This window comes from Herpailurus yagouaroundi, unplaced genomic scaffold (genome assembly GCF_014898765.1).
Source record: "Herpailurus yagouaroundi ecotype Mexico unplaced genomic scaffold, PumYag 182, whole genome shotgun sequence".
NCBI lineage: Eukaryota > Metazoa > Chordata > Mammalia > Carnivora > Felidae > Herpailurus > Herpailurus yagouaroundi.
This window is the reverse complement of record NW_024412413.1, coordinates 36,489,035-36,505,740: the sequence shown is the minus strand read 5'-3', so window position 1 is coordinate 36,505,740 and position 16,706 is coordinate 36,489,035. Positions and strand designations below refer to the sequence as shown.

At 34.9% G+C, this 16,706-nt stretch overlaps 1 protein-coding gene across 2 annotated transcripts in view; it reads left to right on the top strand.

Moving 5' to 3' along the window:
• Nucleotides 1-16,706, top strand: part of TMTC2 (transmembrane O-mannosyltransferase targeting cadherins 2) — a 411,733-nt gene that overhangs the window by 257,999 nt on the left and 137,028 nt on the right. The gene's annotated exons all lie outside the window — the stretch shown is intronic.

Sequence of the window (16,706 nt, the reverse complement as noted above, 5' to 3'; positions counted from 1 at the left end):
CTTCTTCTTCTTCTTCTTCTTCTTCTTCTTCTTCTTCTTCTTCTTCTTCTTCTTCTTCTTTCTTTTTTCTTTTTTTTTTTTTAAGTAAAGTCTACCCCCAATGTGGGGCTCGAACTCATGACCTAGAGATCAAGAGTCGCATGCTCTTATTGACTGAGCCAGCCAGACATCCCGACAAAGCACACTTATTCTAACAAGAGCAAATAAATACATTGACATAGTGATTCTTAACAAATTGGCCAGATACCATAGTTGTTGCAAGAGACTCACAAACCCATTGGATGTGAGTGTTAGCTAGACTCTAGAGATTGAAATGGTGAATAAAGATTTATATTTTAATGATTTATCAAATTCATGATAATTTTTGATCATGTTACTTTCTTAATCAGAAAATTCCTACAAATAAACATGGTATGGAAGACAGAGTAATGGTTTTAATGCTTATAAAAAATGAGAATAACTGAACCAACTTTATAGTTTTCACTGATAAGGTTTTGGATCAAAATAGGTTTTTTTCAGAGTATTATTTTAGAGTAAAGTGCAAGACGTCAAGCACTAGAATTTCTAATAAAATAATCTAGCTATCGTCTGTGATTGATCTGTGACTGCCTTAAATTGTTACCATACCTATTTGATAGTAGACACAACTGAAAACTACGTATTCAATATGTGTTTCTTGGAAAAAAAATCCCTACAGTTTAAGATACTCTGCCGACTAACTTTGCTATTTCCAGATAAAGGAGGGAAGAAAAAAGGTTACTTTTTTCTTTAAATTGCATATTTTTCTCCAAAGCACAAATCATAAACTCAGATTTTCCTTTCTCATCAAACTTGGTTAAATTGTTTAATATTTCTTGGCATACAAAATAAACGAGACTTACATAATCTTTAGGATTATTTTATGCTTCTGTAGTCTTTGATTTGAGAAATTTGATACTGGCTGTATGGCTTGAGCACACACAACAAATCCCAAACCTTCCCAAACTAGAAAATATATAGCTAGCAAAGACACTCACTTCTTCTAATTTCTAAATGAGAAAAAAAAATTAGAAATAGTTTAGAGATAGAATGAGGCACAGGTCAGTAAATAGAAAAATAGTAATTTGGAAGGGGTCAATGTTTTCATCCCATGTCTCTGGAGATCCCACCCCAAGTTGGCCTGTGCAGCAGTGGAGAGATTTCATGATGAGGTGAAAAAGGACACTGGGATATTTTTAGTTGTGGTTTCTTTTTCTCTTTGGTATAATTACTGAAAGCTAAAAATCTAGCTTCATTAAATGTACTTTGGGTACATTTAGCACATTAGAACAGTGCCTTTTACTACCCAGCATGTTATCACCAATCTGTCTACCTAGCACATGTATCTAACCTGTATATGTGTCCATAAAGGGTGTGCATAGATTTGTCAGTTGAGTTAACTTTTCTATATTAATGCTGGATGGTTATTCATGTCAAAATCAATATTTAAAGGATTGTTTTCTCTAGCTTTCTCAAGAAGGCACTGTGGTTTTAGTTCATGATTTTATTTTTTTATTTAAAAAAAAATTTTAATGTTTATTCATTTTGAGAGAGGAGAGGCAAAGAGTGGGAAAGAGAGAGAGAGAGAGAGAGTAGGAGAGGGTAAGAGAGAGAGGGAGAGAGAGAGAATTCCAAGCAGGCTCCACCCTGTCTGCACAGAGCCTGATATGGGGCTCGAACTCGCGAACTGCAAGATCATGACCCGAGCTGAAACCAAGAGTGAGATGCTTCACTGACTGAGCCACCCAGGCCCCCCTTAGTTTATGATTTTATTTTTAACACTAATGCTCGGGAACCCTTGTTCCCATTTTTCCTGATTTTTCACATATGATGTCTTTCTTTAAACGAGGAAAGGACTCAGCTCCTTGGCAACAGACTGCATATGGCATCTTTATTGCTAATAGGAAGTGTGGTATTCACTATAGTGATTTCAGAAAATTCATTCAATTATTTTATGCAAATAAATTCGATTGAAAAGTCAGCTGCTACCTTGGGATCTGTCTCTCATATGGTTACACAGATGCTGAGCACACACAGGCAGCAAACGATAAGTGTGTCCCTGGGGTTATTGCTTGGTCCTTTGTCTTATTTTTCATTATAGAAAGAGGTCATTTTGCTCAAACTCTGAGAAGGCTTTGTGATGGGAGAATCCCAATATGATTTAACATTCCATATTTCTTCCATAATTATGGTGGCTGCCTTCTGTGTAATTTTAGGTGAGGGTCTTTCAGCTGAGCGGGTTTTGTAGTTTCAATTGTTCACGAAACTATAATTTTCTCAGGGTGAGTTCACCTCCTAATCAAATGGGTGAAATCCTCCGAGTATTTGCTTTAACTCCTAATACATTTTGATTAGCCTCCATTTGACAAGAGAAAAAATGGCCCAGGAGATAAGCTGCCCTATCAGTTCATCAGTTTCATTAGTCTGTCAGCATGTGCTGATTATCCTATCAAGTTTATCAACAGCCTTGAATGTGTTTTCTAATTCACACATTTACATATTATTAGTGCCCTTTAGGGATCAGTGATGGATTATAATGTCTGGCCACATTTAGCCTGTATATTCATTTTTTCTCAGGGCTCATTCATTGACACTCTCACAGCCACTACCCCCAAGCACTTGTGTTTATACATACAAACATTATCTTTTTTTCCATCTTATTTTGTCATTTATTTGGAGGTTAAAATAAAGGAGTATGTAAAAACAAATACAACCATATTTGAATGTTATTTTTAGTTTAATAACTCAATCCATTGCAGTTGATTTTCAAAACAACAAAACTCTCTAATTCTTTTCATTTTCCCCTTGCTTTGAACATTTTATGAGAAATTTCTATTCTGTACGCTACATGCCAATAGTTTACTTATCCTGAAAACTAAGTGAGCATATTTTTCCCTCTTGTGTATTAACAGAAAGTAAGTTAGATTAATTTGCTTCTCCACTTAATTTGTTCTGTATTTTATCCTGTTAATTTATTTTTTGCAACAGTTCATAAGGTAACTTAAAAAAAAAACTATTTAAAATATACTTTCATTATTCTCTTGGATTTCATAGGACCAAGATGATTGAATAACAAATTGTTGAGTAATAAGCTATCCAAAAATTATGTGAATAGCCAACATCCAACAATATAAAGCAGATACTAAATATTAGTTGATAAATAAGTAAACTTTCACCTAGCTGGCTTTTGTAATTAGCAAGGTGTTTGAATGTATGAAATATAAAGAGACCGTATCACAAAATAACTGTTAAAACTGCTCCTGGCCAGTTGCATGATTCTATTTCTGTGGGCCTCAATTTCCTCTTGAAAGGAAGTATGACTATAGTCATATATACAGTATTCATAGTATGAAGTCACATAACCCCCACTCAAACTATGGCTTTGACACTTACTAAGTGACTTTGAGCAAAATACTTACTTGAGTCTTGTTTTCCCATCAATAAGATGTCTGTAATAGTAGCATCAGTTTGAGGATTGACTGAGATCATGAAGGTAAAGCCTGTTGGACCAAATGCCGAGCCTAGCAAATGTTTCATAATATTACCTTCTATTGTAATCACTGTCCTCTCTGAGGGACTGTAAGCTCCAATAGTCTTTGGTTGTATTCTGTCAGTTCTTTCGTTTTAATTCATTGTAGTAGGATTTTTCTTATAGATAATAAGATTTTGTCCTATTTAGTTCTGTCCTGTCTACAATTTCTGTTTTTTCTCTTGAAGGCAACCACACTCAGAATCCTTCTTTTATCATTAACAGTGTTAACCAAAAGAGAAACAGCATACTAAGTTACTGCCCAATTAACTTAATTCTGTTAATAGAGTACACCCTCTAAATTAAAATTGTCATATTTAGGTTAGATTTTCTTCTCCCTTTCCTGTCATATCATATTTTCCCCCTAGACTTAGTCACAATTTTTCTTTATTCTGACATCTATTGTAGGCCTTTACTGAATCTCAATTTCTCCCCAAATATAGTTGTATTTTAGGATCATAGAATGTTAGAGATGGAAGATGCCTATCTTAAAAATCCCTCCTAATATATAATCTCTTTTATTTTGCGAAGTAGAAATTAATACCCAAAGAGTTGAGTTGGTCTTTTCACAATTACAGTTTGTGTTAGAACCAGAAAGATAGTTTCCTGATTTAGATTCAAATCCTTTGTCTATGTAGTCTTTGTCTGTTACTGGAACTGGTACGTTCTACATTATGTCAAGATAGCTTTTATTTACCTATTTAAAAACCAGCAAAATATCTGTAGATATAGATGTAGGTATAGATGTGTGTATCTCATTCCTTGTCCAAAGATATATTAAAAACTTCTTTATTTTACTAAAATTTATAAAACACCTGCAAAAATGAAATGTGCAGGATATTAAAAAACTTTAATGTAGGATAATTTTTAACCACCTTCAATTTTTCCCTTTTTCCTCTATAATTGTTTGTTTCCTTTATTATGTATCCTGAAGGGTGGCTTTTGAATATTTCTAAGAGATTATGGAAAACTATATTAGGCTGTAACTTTCAATTACTTTTATCAGTTTGAGCCCTTCTAATCCCAAAGGTCATTTTAAGCCTATTTACTATTTAAAATAAAATCACTCGGCTTTCTCCATGCAAAGTAATTGTTGGGTTAATTATTTAAGCAATTTCAGCCATTTCATGTTGGTAATATATCTTGAGAACAAAAGGGCATAATGTGTTGCCTGGAGTAAGAGGGAATCTGGAGTTACTGCCTTGTCATTGCAGTGTATAATCACTGTGTTTAGAATAACGTCTGTGTGCCAAAAAAAAAAAATTTTTTTTTTTTAAGTCACAAGTGCTGGGTAGGGGGTACAAAGGTGGTGGTGGTAGTATGAAATGAAAATAGCCCCTATGATTCCTGCTGTCATGGAACTTTCTAGGTGATTTCATAGTTAGCCTGGAGCTCTTCAGTACTTTTCCTTAATATGTAAATGTCTATAAATAAGATGGAAAATTGTATTACTCTAGCCTCAAAAATATTTTGTCTATAACTGTGTCAGCTGTGCTGTGTTGTCTGGACCAAAGAAATCAAACCAACCAAACAGGAAAAATCTCTTTTTTATTTCTAATGTGACAGTAGTTGTCACAATTTGCATATATATTCATATTTTCCTGTTCTTTAAAAAAATATGTGTTTACAATGGGTAACATGCCTTTTATGTGAGGCAGAGATTGTATTTTTCTTCCAGGGGGAATTGCATGATATTGATCCGTTGCTGTTTATTGCCTTATTTGCCTTTATTTTGTTCTTACCATCTTGATTCTCTTATTCCTGATAATTTCTAGGTTTTTTGTTTTTTTTTTAGGTTTATTTATTTTTAGAGAGAGAGAATGTGTGGACACAAGTGCTGGAAGGGCAGAGATAGGGAGAGAGAGAATCCCAAGCAGGCTCCAAGCCCTCAGCAGAGAGCCCAAAGTGAGGCTTAATCCTAGGTGCCTGAGATCATGACCTGAGCCAAAATCAAGAGTCAGCTGCTTAACCACCTGAGCCACCCAGGTGCCCCATAGGGTTTTATTGTTGTTGTTTGATTTTTTATTTCCTTATATTTTTTAATATTTAGCTTTGAGAGAGAGAGAAAGAGTCAGAATGCGAGTGGGGAGGGGCAGAGAGAGAGGGAGATGCAGAATCTGAAGCAGGCTCCAGGCTCTGAGCCGTCAGCACAGGGCCTGACATGGGGCTTGAACCCGTGGATGGTGAGATCAGGACCTGAGCTGAAGTTGGATGCTCAACTGACTAAGGCACCCAGGCGCCCCAAGAATCTTTTCATTTAATTTTCAGTTTTGTTTTTAAAACCTCAGCTCTTTAATCATGAGAGATTTCCTCAAATTCATTGAGCTAGTCAGAGAGAATGGAGAAAGAAACAATGAATAGGAAACACAATGAATTTATTAGAGTAATTTTTGGAGTAAAAAGCTTGTCCTAATTTTGGAATTGTATTTTTAAGAAAGACTTGTGGGGCTGCCTGGGTGGCTCAGTTAAGTGTCTCACTCACTCTTGGTTTCAGCTCAGGTCACGATATCACAGTTTGTGGGTTCCAGCCCCACATCGGGCTCTGCGCTGACAGTGCAGAGCCTGTCTGGCATTCTCTCTCTCTCTTCCTTTCTCTCTGCCCTTCCTCTGCTCATGCTCTCTCTCACTCTCTCTCTCTCTCTCTCAAAATAAATAAACTTAAAAAAAAAAAGAAGCTTGTGGAATAAAAGAGTTCAAGGGTCATAAATGGCTACCAGTGGTCTTTAGATTGCTTACTCTTATTTAGGTAAAAACTGACACACGAGATGTCAATTACACCTCCTGAAAACAAAATGCAAAAATTCTTTCTTGTAAATTTATCCTGACTCTTCTTGAAGTAATGTACATGATATGCTGAAATCAGTTAGTAAAATGGCTCTAAGTAGTCTGTTTTTCTTTCAGCCTTCTGTATGGCTGGGGTCTTTTTGGCCGAATCATTTATTTTTGCTGGATTTTTATAGCGTGTGTGTGTGTACACCTCACCTTCTTTTAGAATACATTTAGAATCAAGATATTCAGAATACATTTTTGACATGATCGTTCACATGCTTAATGTTCTCTTCTATGACTGGCTGTTCTTAAGTGGATTGCTCAAGGCATTTAGCATGCCGACTGTGAAAGAGATGGTTTTCAACTGTGTGAGATTTGAACTTCACATCCTTCAAGTGTGGAAGCATTAACACTCTGGTAGTGTTAAGCTTTTTATACCATCTGCTTCCTCTGTTTTGAGTTCTGGTGATTTTCCAATGATTGCTTCCCCTGCACTCTTGAAAATTAGTGAGTCAGCCCTACAAATATGGGTATGACCATGTAATTGGATTAACCATTGATCTATGTACCTCCAAAAAGATTATTGAGTTCTAATTTTTAAGATAAATTATTTATTGCATTTTGATTTTTTTTCAAAAAGGACAAGACCAGGAGACCATGTTAGGTGTATAGTCTACCAATCCGGAAAAGTGAAATGTAAATTTGAGAGATTTTCAAAGTTCACTTTGTAAGATGTGGAGCCAACAAGATAAGGAAATCAAGAAATTTTGGCTGTATATCAAAAAGAGTAAATATATAAATTGATGTAGAAAATCTATGAATTTTTTTCCTCCAGGCTCATTTTACATTATAAAACTGCAGTGCTTTAATTTTCTTCTTTTTTACCGTTCACTCTTGGTACAAATTCCACTTTATGTACTATAGTTACAGACATTCATTTGCCAGGCGTTAGTCTATACACTACAGAGGCCAGCATCTAGTTCAGCTGCATTAAATAGGTAATATATTTTGTTTAAAGTTTCAATTAAACCCCGGACCAGAAGATATATGGTCCCTATGGGGAGTTCGAATACTTTCATGCCAATAGTAGGGTTGCTAAGAATCATGCTTGGTCTAGATGTCACTTGCTTTCCTGGAAATACGATATGAGACAGTTGATTATATTTCATTGCTATTAAAACCACATGAGCCCACCTGTTACATTAATTCATACTTTTGCCAGTGTAGTGGTAAAGGAAAAGATTGAAGTACAAAAAGTTTATTTTTGAATTGAGTTATAAGGAAATGAATATACTCAAATTAATACCTAATTATATCCTTGTTCTCTGATTTCCAGAGTTTCACTCTTTCTGCTTGAAAAAAAATCATGTTTTACCCTTTTATTGGGCAATATTCAGGAAGTGAATCTTTTACTCAGTAGTAAATATGGATTGGATTATTCTTGAAAAATTGAGGTAATGTTATGTGATACTGCGAAATTAACAAGATTTCAAAATTTGCCTTCTTAACAGATGTCAATTTTGGTAACATTGAGATGAAATGAATATAATCATGAGTAAGAAGAAAATACTGTTCTAATGGATAAAACTTCAAAAATCAATGTCAAGGAAACTATACATTGCATACATTTAGAATAGTTTAGTAATATAGATAAAGGTAAAAATTAAACACATTACTTGGGGTGCTTGACTGGCTCAGTCATAAGAGTGCATGACCGCATTTCAGGGTCATGAATTTGAGCCCCACATTGGGTGTAGAGATTACTTAAGAAAGAAATAAACAGGGTGCCCAAGTGGCTCAGTTGGTTGAGCATCTGACTCTTGGTTTTGTCTCATTCAGGTCCTGATCCCAGGGTCATGAGATCGAGCCAGGATCAGCGTTGGGGTCTGCTAGGGATTGTCTGTCTCTCTGTCTCTCTCTCTCTCTCCCCCTCCCTCTGCCCTTCACCCCACCCCCCACCAACACACGCTCTGTTACTCTCTCTCCAAAATAAATAAAATTAAAAAAACAGATAAAAGAATACGTTACTAATTGTATATACTTTGCTGTGTATGTATTTGTATCTGTTTTTCCTAATAAGTAGGGAAAGAGTTTTCTACATAAAAATCTCATTTAACTTCCAAAATGAGTTGTTTTTTGGTTTTAATTTTATCTACACCGATAGAAGCTATTGTAATACTCAAACTGAATAAGGGATTAAAAAAGAACATGCAAAGTTTTCTTCCAGAATGCAAGTCATCTTTGCCAAAATGTTAATTATGGGCATGGAGTGTTTGAACTGTTGTAGAATCTTATTTTCAAGTATTCATTAAAAACAGGATTAATTTTTAAATACCTGGTCTGTCTTAGCAAGTAATAGTCATATAAGAATTATAGTATAAATTAAATTATTCATTACATGTTATAGAAACATATTACATGAACCAGGAATACGTATTAAATATATCCCCAAGAAGATATGTATAAAACTGAAAATTCTTTCATTATACTTTCTGACATCTTCCTGCAATATTCAAGTCTTATTTCTTCGAATACTATTATTTTCATTAATTCTTTACAGGTTAGTATAACATTTATTCTTTTTTCTTTTCTCTGGTGTAAAGTTTGGTTTTTAAAACCCAATTTAGTACTTATTTGCATATTTCTAGTGTTCCCTAATTATTTCAGTTATATTAAGGCATTTTATTTACTTCATTGTAATTCTCTTGAGGACAGTATTTACGTTGGGGGAGAGAATCATCACCTCATCCCACATACACGTGAACATACACACAGTCTCAATTTATGTTTTTTTTTTGGAAAATTCTGAGCATTTAAAAGGGCTGGCTCCTGGGGCGCCTGGGTGGCGCAGTCGGTTAAGCGTCCGACTTCAGCCAGGTCACGATCTCGCGGTCCGTGAGTTCGAGCCCCGCGTCGGGCTCTGGGCTGATGGCTCAGAGCCTGGAGCCTGTTTCCGATTCTGTGTCTCCCTCTCTCTCTGCCCCTCCCCCATTCATGCTCTCTCTCTCTCTCTGTCCCAAAAATAAATAAACGTTGAAAAAAAAATTAAAAAAAAAAATAAAAGGGCTGGCTCCAATATTTATTGATTAATTATTTTTAGTGATTTATTTCCTTGAAAACATAAAAGGAATTGATTAGCCTGAACAACTCCAGGATACTAGTTGCATGTAGAGAAATATTGACACAGGTTCCTGGCTTTTTTCCAAGTTAAATTTTGATGGCACATCAGATGTTTCCTGTATATAACCTTACACTAGAAATTAGGAGCCTTTTGAATTTGCTCTGAGGTTTAAACTCTTTCTTGATGATTAGTTTTTTACTTAATGAGATACATATTCAGTTTTTTTTTCCCCTGCATTTCTTCCTTTTGTTTTAAAACTACCCTTTCAGGCTTACCGGTTTCTTCTTAAGTTTGATGCTATAGGACTTGGTGAAACATTAACATATTGAACATTTTCATAACCCTCCTTAATTTAAGACTTGTATTTCATTTTACTTCTAAACCCTCCACGCCAAGGAAACTTTTTAACAGCAAGAATTGTTAAAAAGTCTGTTGTGAGATACAAAATAGCTTCTAATTTCTGTAATCATTTTACTTTTTTTTCTTTATCTTTTCCTGCTCTGTATAGTAGTTACTGAGCATTTCCAATCAGAACTAATGTATCTAGGTCAACTAGACTGTGTTATTTTACAAGGATAAGATCGGGCTGAGGAAAAGATTAGGATGGAAATATAAGAGATTCACAGCCTACAGATACAGCAAGTTTAGGATATAAATAAATGTAAAAAGCCAGACCCCCTAAGGTTTCTATGTTAATGCCAACAGAGTGAAGTAAAAAAAGAGAATTAAAATCACAGCAAGTTAAATTAAACTCTTGATATAATAGGCTCCTGAGATCATATGGTTGTGTCAAAATGTAGATTCTAGAAAAATAAATTACTTGAAAATTTCAGTGACATATGTGGTAAAAATAGAACATCTACATCTATGTTGATACGTACTGTGATCAAATACTTATCAGATATGTATCAAGACTCTTCGGAGCTAGAGGCTTCTGAACTTGGGTTAGAGGACAGAAAAATACAGGGTTTTGTGCCTGGCTCCACACATCTCACAGTCCATTTTGAGATCAGGAGTATTATATTGGTGAGATAAGTACATAAAAAAGAGGAAAGGGGCTTGAGTACATGAAGAACTGAGTACTAATCTTGAATAGGGGAACTCAGTTTTCTAAAAATTTCCCTGTTAAATTGAATCATAAATTATATTTCAATAGCAATAAACATGTCAGAAAGAATTTTGTAAAAAAATTGACAAAATGACTTTAAAATTTATCTGGAAAATAGAGCCAAGAAGGTTTAGAGAAAAATAATGGGTGAGACATGCCGTACTCAAATATTAAATATTAGAAAAGCCTACAGTAGTTAGAGCAGTGTTGTTTTGGTATAAGAACTGAAAAACAGGTCAGTAGGACTGAATGGAAAGAGCCTATACATACATCAGAATTTGTAATGTCTTTATGCAGATAATAAATGTGAAATTAAATATTGGTGAGGAAAGGGAGTTCTTATAAAAGGTAAATCAGGAAAAATTGATTAAATGAAGTTTGGAAAAAATAAAATTAGACATGTGTCTCACATTATATAGTAGATATATTTCATATGGAATAAGTAGCTCATTTTAATGATGAAACTATATAATTAGAAGAGAATGTATGTCCCCATGATAAGGAATTTTTGTATGCATAAAAGACAGTGACAAAGCTACAAAGGAAAAGTCAACTTAATATGCATATATAAAAGTTAAAGTAGTCTGACAAGAAAAAACAGTTTGACCATCTTTTGCATATTATAAAGGAAAGATAAATATCTTAATTGAAAAATGGCTTAAAACCATCAAGCAATGACCTGCAACTAAAAAATATTCACGGTTAAAAATTTGTGAAAAAATTTTGTAGGAATATATGAATTTTCATTAAGAATTAAAGTAGGAAAATTGAAATAATAGCATTTTTTTTCAAATGTACATTTAAAAAATGTATTCAAATCTGAGTTTGATGAGGGCTTAGAAAAGTTACTCTCCTTATATAGTACTTGTGGAAGTGAAATTGGTACAGTATTTTGGTAGGCTAATTTGGTTCTCCGTATCCTCAACATTAAATTTGCTAATGCCTTTCAGTTCAGGAATTCCACTGCTATGTATGTAGTCTAATTAGCAGATATATGAAAATAAATAAGATAATTACAAAACAAGATGATAATTGCTGAAGTAGGTGCAGTGCCTGCATAAAAAGTTGGGAAAGAAATATGAATAAACAGAAAGCTGAATATTGATCTTAAATGAGAAAATTTAGTTTTAGAAAAAATAGTATTTTTGCTTAATATAGTAAAACACTAGAAGGAACTCAAATACTTAAAAGTAACAAGAAAATTTACTTATTATATAACTGATTTATTTTCAGTATATATTTATTTTTAACTTTTTTTTAATGTTTATTTATTTTTGGGAGAGAGACAGAGTCAGAGCACAAGCAGGGGAGGGACAGAGAGAGAGGGAGACACAGAATCTGAAGCAGGCTCCAGGCTCTGAGCTGTCAGCATAGAGACTGATGAAGGGCTCGAACCCACGAGGTTTTGAGTCATGAGATCATGATCTGAGCCACCCAGGTGCCCCTGTTTTCAGTATTTAAAATAAATTATGGAAAAACAGCAAAATTTTACCACTATCCATGAGTGATGGAATTTACTTAACCTAATAAAATTATGATCTTTAAGACTTTATAGTAAGCAGATATACTGTTTATCATTAGATAATATATAAATGTTAAACATTTTAAAGAGGAATAATCAGATTCGTCTTGATGTAGTTAGTCAAATAGATCATCTAGAAAATCCATGAATATGGTAGTTCCTGTATAACTAGGATATTGTCACAGGTTTATGAAATGACTGTATAAATACTAGACATTGGTGAATCCACAAATGATTATCTGTATCATTTTGGAAATTATGGAATTATTTATTTTTAGCCCCTCATTTTGTAGGTGATAAATCTAAGGCCCTGTCAAAAAACTTACTTGTCCACAACCATGCAACTATATAATGGCAAAGTAATAATTAGAAACACAGCTATCTAGCTACTGTTTTGGTATATATACAACTCGTCATAATTCAGTGCTACATCATAAATGTAAGTAAGTTCAACAGGTAAATGAAACAACCAAATTAATCAGTTAATTAATTAAAATGCGTTTATTTTATTTTAAAATTATGTGGCAAAATTATTCCTCAAGGCAATAATTAAAGAACATAAAAAGGAAATCATCATAATAAATGTGAAAATTGGTAAAATGCCCCTTGAAAGAAAAGTGACCAGCACATAACACTAAGTATCAAAAACACCCCCAAAAAATCTAATGTCTTACATGGAGAATAATAATTTCCTAAAAAGGAATGATCACCTTGGTGACCAGCCAAGTCCTCAAACTTGGAAAGCTTAGAAATTAGCGTGGAATTAAATGCCTGGTCTTCAGGCAAAGTCTTCCGAAATTCGGAGTATTGGCAACGACATGATTTCACTGGATTGGCAGCAGGAAGCCTGCTAGAAAGACCATGCGGCCGGGGTGCCTGGGTGGCGCAGTCGGTTAAGCGTCCGACTTCAGCCAGGTCACGATCTCGCGGTCCATGAGTTCGAGCCCCGCGTCGGGCTCTGGGCTGATGGCTCAGAGCCTGGAGCCTGTTTCCGATTCTGTGTCTCCCTCTCTCTCTGCCCCTCCCCCGTTCATGCTCTGTCTCTCTCTGTCCCAAAAATAAATAAACGTTGAAAAAAAAGGCCGTGCGGCCGATAGGAGTGTTCCCATTCTTTAAAGCTGTGAGCCTTTTACAAAACTAGATTTTCTCCCCCGTGTGCTGGTGGAGCAGTTTTTGTTTTACAAACAACTCTAAAACTTTTTCCTCAAATGATAGTTGGGTTTGCATAATTCTCTGTGCTCCACACTTCATTTGTATTCCTCTGTTGTGATTTTGCTCACAGCCACTGTCTGTATTATTATTTATTTGGTATTTTTCTACCTTCTAAACCGTGATATCTATGAAATGACACTTTGTTTTAATGTTTATCTATTTTGAGAGAGAGAGATACAGGGCGAGCAGGGCAGGGGTAAAGAGAGAGAGGGAAACAGAGAATCCCACACAGACTCTGTGCTGTCAACCCAGAGACCAGTGTGGGGCTTGAACCCACAAACTGTGAGATGATGACCTGAGGTGAAATCAAGAGTCAGATGCTTAACCTACTGAGCCACCCAGGAGCCCATATGAAATTACATTTTTAAACACAGATTAAATAAAGGATAAGTATTAAAAAGTTTTGTGTCATGTGCATCTAAATATCAAACTTCAGAAAATACTCATAAATATATTTGTCACTTGACTATAAGTTCCATGAAGGTAAAAATGAAGAATATCTCATTAACCTTTATGTTTACCGTCATTATATTATACTGTTGCTTAACCTAAGTTGGTATGAAAGAGAGTATTCGAGAATAAAAAAGAAACATTTGACAATTATTCAATTATTATAAAAGTTGAGTAAGGGGTGATCACTTTCGGTAAAGCTGGTCACAAAGTTGTTGGTTTTTTATTTTGTTTTGTTTTAGTTTTTAAAATAGGGAGTTCAGAGATGGGAGAATTGGATGAAGGCAGTCAAAAGGTGCGGACTTTCAGTATGAGATACATAAATTCTGGGAATATGATGTACAACGTGATGACTACAGTTAATGCATCTGTATGGCATATTTGAAAGTTGCTAAGCAAGCAGATCCTAAAAGTTCTTATCACAGGGAAAAAAAATAAAACATTGTTTTTCTTTATAAAATTTATGTATCTATGTCAGATGATGAATGTTAACTGAACTCGTTGTGGCCATCATTTCACAGTATATGTAATCAAGTCATTATGCTGTACACCTTAAACTTACACAGGGTTATATGTTAATTATATCTCAGTAAAATGGAAAGAAAACGTAAGGAAGCTATGAATCTTCACATAGCTATATACTGTCGAGCAAGGGCAGGAGAAACAAAAGGTAACTCTAGCAAGTATGGGTAGTATGTCCCATTACGTACTCTATTCTTTATCTGCAAGCCAGAGCTGTCCAGTAACTTGAAACATGAGAATCAGTGAGATCTGGGCTATTACATCATCAATAATCCAGCATTCTTTCCTTTAAGGAGTTAGCCTTTGCCTGCGTTATTTAGACCCAGGGCTTTTTAGGGAGGAAGAGTGACACTATTTGTTCTACATCTGAAACTGGTTTATATCTGCTTGAAGCCAGCCTGGAGACATCCAAATCCCTTTTGTCTGTGAGTGAATCGGAAATAAATCTGGGTGATGAACCTGACCACTACATCATCACAGCAAATCTTCTCATTCTTATGAAAGTGGCTCTATTTTATTTATTCTTTTTTTTTTTTTTTTGCAAGATGAGAAGGAAACATAGTCATCATTGCTTCTTTCCTCCTGGGTGCTATAAACATTTTTTTCTATTATTGTAAGTTAAGAAGAATTACAGTACCAGAGAAGATGGCTTAACTTAACCCTCCCCTCTCCACCCTATTCCTGAACAAGTATTTTCATTTCCTTCCTCATTGAATGTAAAATTTTCTTGTCTTGTAGCCATTTCCTTCATGGAATTTTTATGATTTTAATATTTTAATGAAGCTTAAAGGATTACATATATCTCATTCTCCCCCAAAACTGAATCCACTGATGGCACTTTTTTTGCGGTTATTTTATCCCCTCTCTAATTACTTTTTTATAGTATTTGGACAGAATGGTATGGTGAAAGAGCCAGAGAGAACTCTAATCTGAATCCTGAATCTGGGATTTGCTCGGTTTTAAACATTGAACAAGATGCTTAATCTCAGTGAGCCACAGTCTCTTCATTTGTACAATGAGACTGATGTTAATTACAATGTAGGCATAATGTACAAGTATAAAGATAATATATTTAAGACATTAGGAAGTATTTGGTAAATAATAAACTTTATATGGTAGGCATTTCGATGCAGTAGAGAAAAGCATGAGCTTTATAGCCATTCGAACTTTAGAATAGGATTATTAACTGTACTTGTACAAGTCACTGTCCATTCCTGAGCCTTCCTCCTCATCCATAAAATGAGTATTCTAATTCCTAGTATGAATTAGGCATGAGAAATGTGAAGTTCCTATGTTGTCAGTGCCAGGGGTATACCCAGTACTTGCCTGTATATTGTTTGTTGCCTACATCTTTACTGAGTCACTTTTTAAACACATTTAAATTCATCCATTATCATTTTCTTGCATTTTAGGTTTTACATCTTGATTTTATTACCATTTTTATAGGCTGTTTTTGTGTTAAGATTAACCATAGTACTGAAGTGCATCTTGTATGATACATATTCCCCTCTTAAGAGCTGAATAACATATGCAGCAGAAGCATTTTTAAAGGTCAACTATAGATTATTATTGTTCTTCCTTATTCCCTTAATTCGGTAGCTAAGCCCCAGGCAAAGTGAAATGATCTTGATGGCCAATGTATCACAAAGCTAGAAAACAATTTTCCAGGAGTGAGAAAGAGTATAATTTTCACCTGAGCTGGAGAGTTGAAAAGTTTGTGATTATTCACTACCAGTAGGTCAAAGCGGTGTGCTTTGAGGTCAAGTTGTCCTGGGTTTGAAATGCAGCCTTACCACTTTCCTCATCTGTGGTTTTGTGTGTTTTATTTACTGCTCTGCTTCTCAGTGTTCTCATCTGTGAAATCTAGGTAAAGATATTCCTTAATAAAAAAAAATGAGATGCATATATAAACAACTAATACAGAGATTGAAAATCTTCTGTTTCATCTTGCAAACCTAACCTGAACAGTTAGTTGGTAGCAGTTGAAGGAGGGTAATGTGTGAAGGCTCATCGTGGGGCTAAGGGAGAAAACATTCTACATGCCCAGTGATACGGAATAAGAGGAATAAGTGTACATAAGTCAAACATGTGCCCTCTATGGCTTGCTACTCTAATTCATAATAAATATTCAATACAAATGGTTGCCAGTGTTATTACTGAGATACAGTGAAAGGTTGCATGAAGTTTTTCTGAGTGGTAATGAGTAGTACCTAAGTAGGCTGGTCATTTACATTTTCTTTTTTTTTTTTTTTTAATTTTTAAATTTTTTTTTTTTTTAACGTTTATTATCTTTGGGACAGAGAGAGACAGAGCATGAACGGGGGAGGGGCAGAGAGAGAGGGAGACACAGAATCGGAAACAGGCTCCAGGCTCTGAGCCATCAGCCCAGAGCCTGACGCGGGGCTCAAACTCACGGACCGCGAGATCGTGACCTGGCTGAAGTCGGACGCTTAAC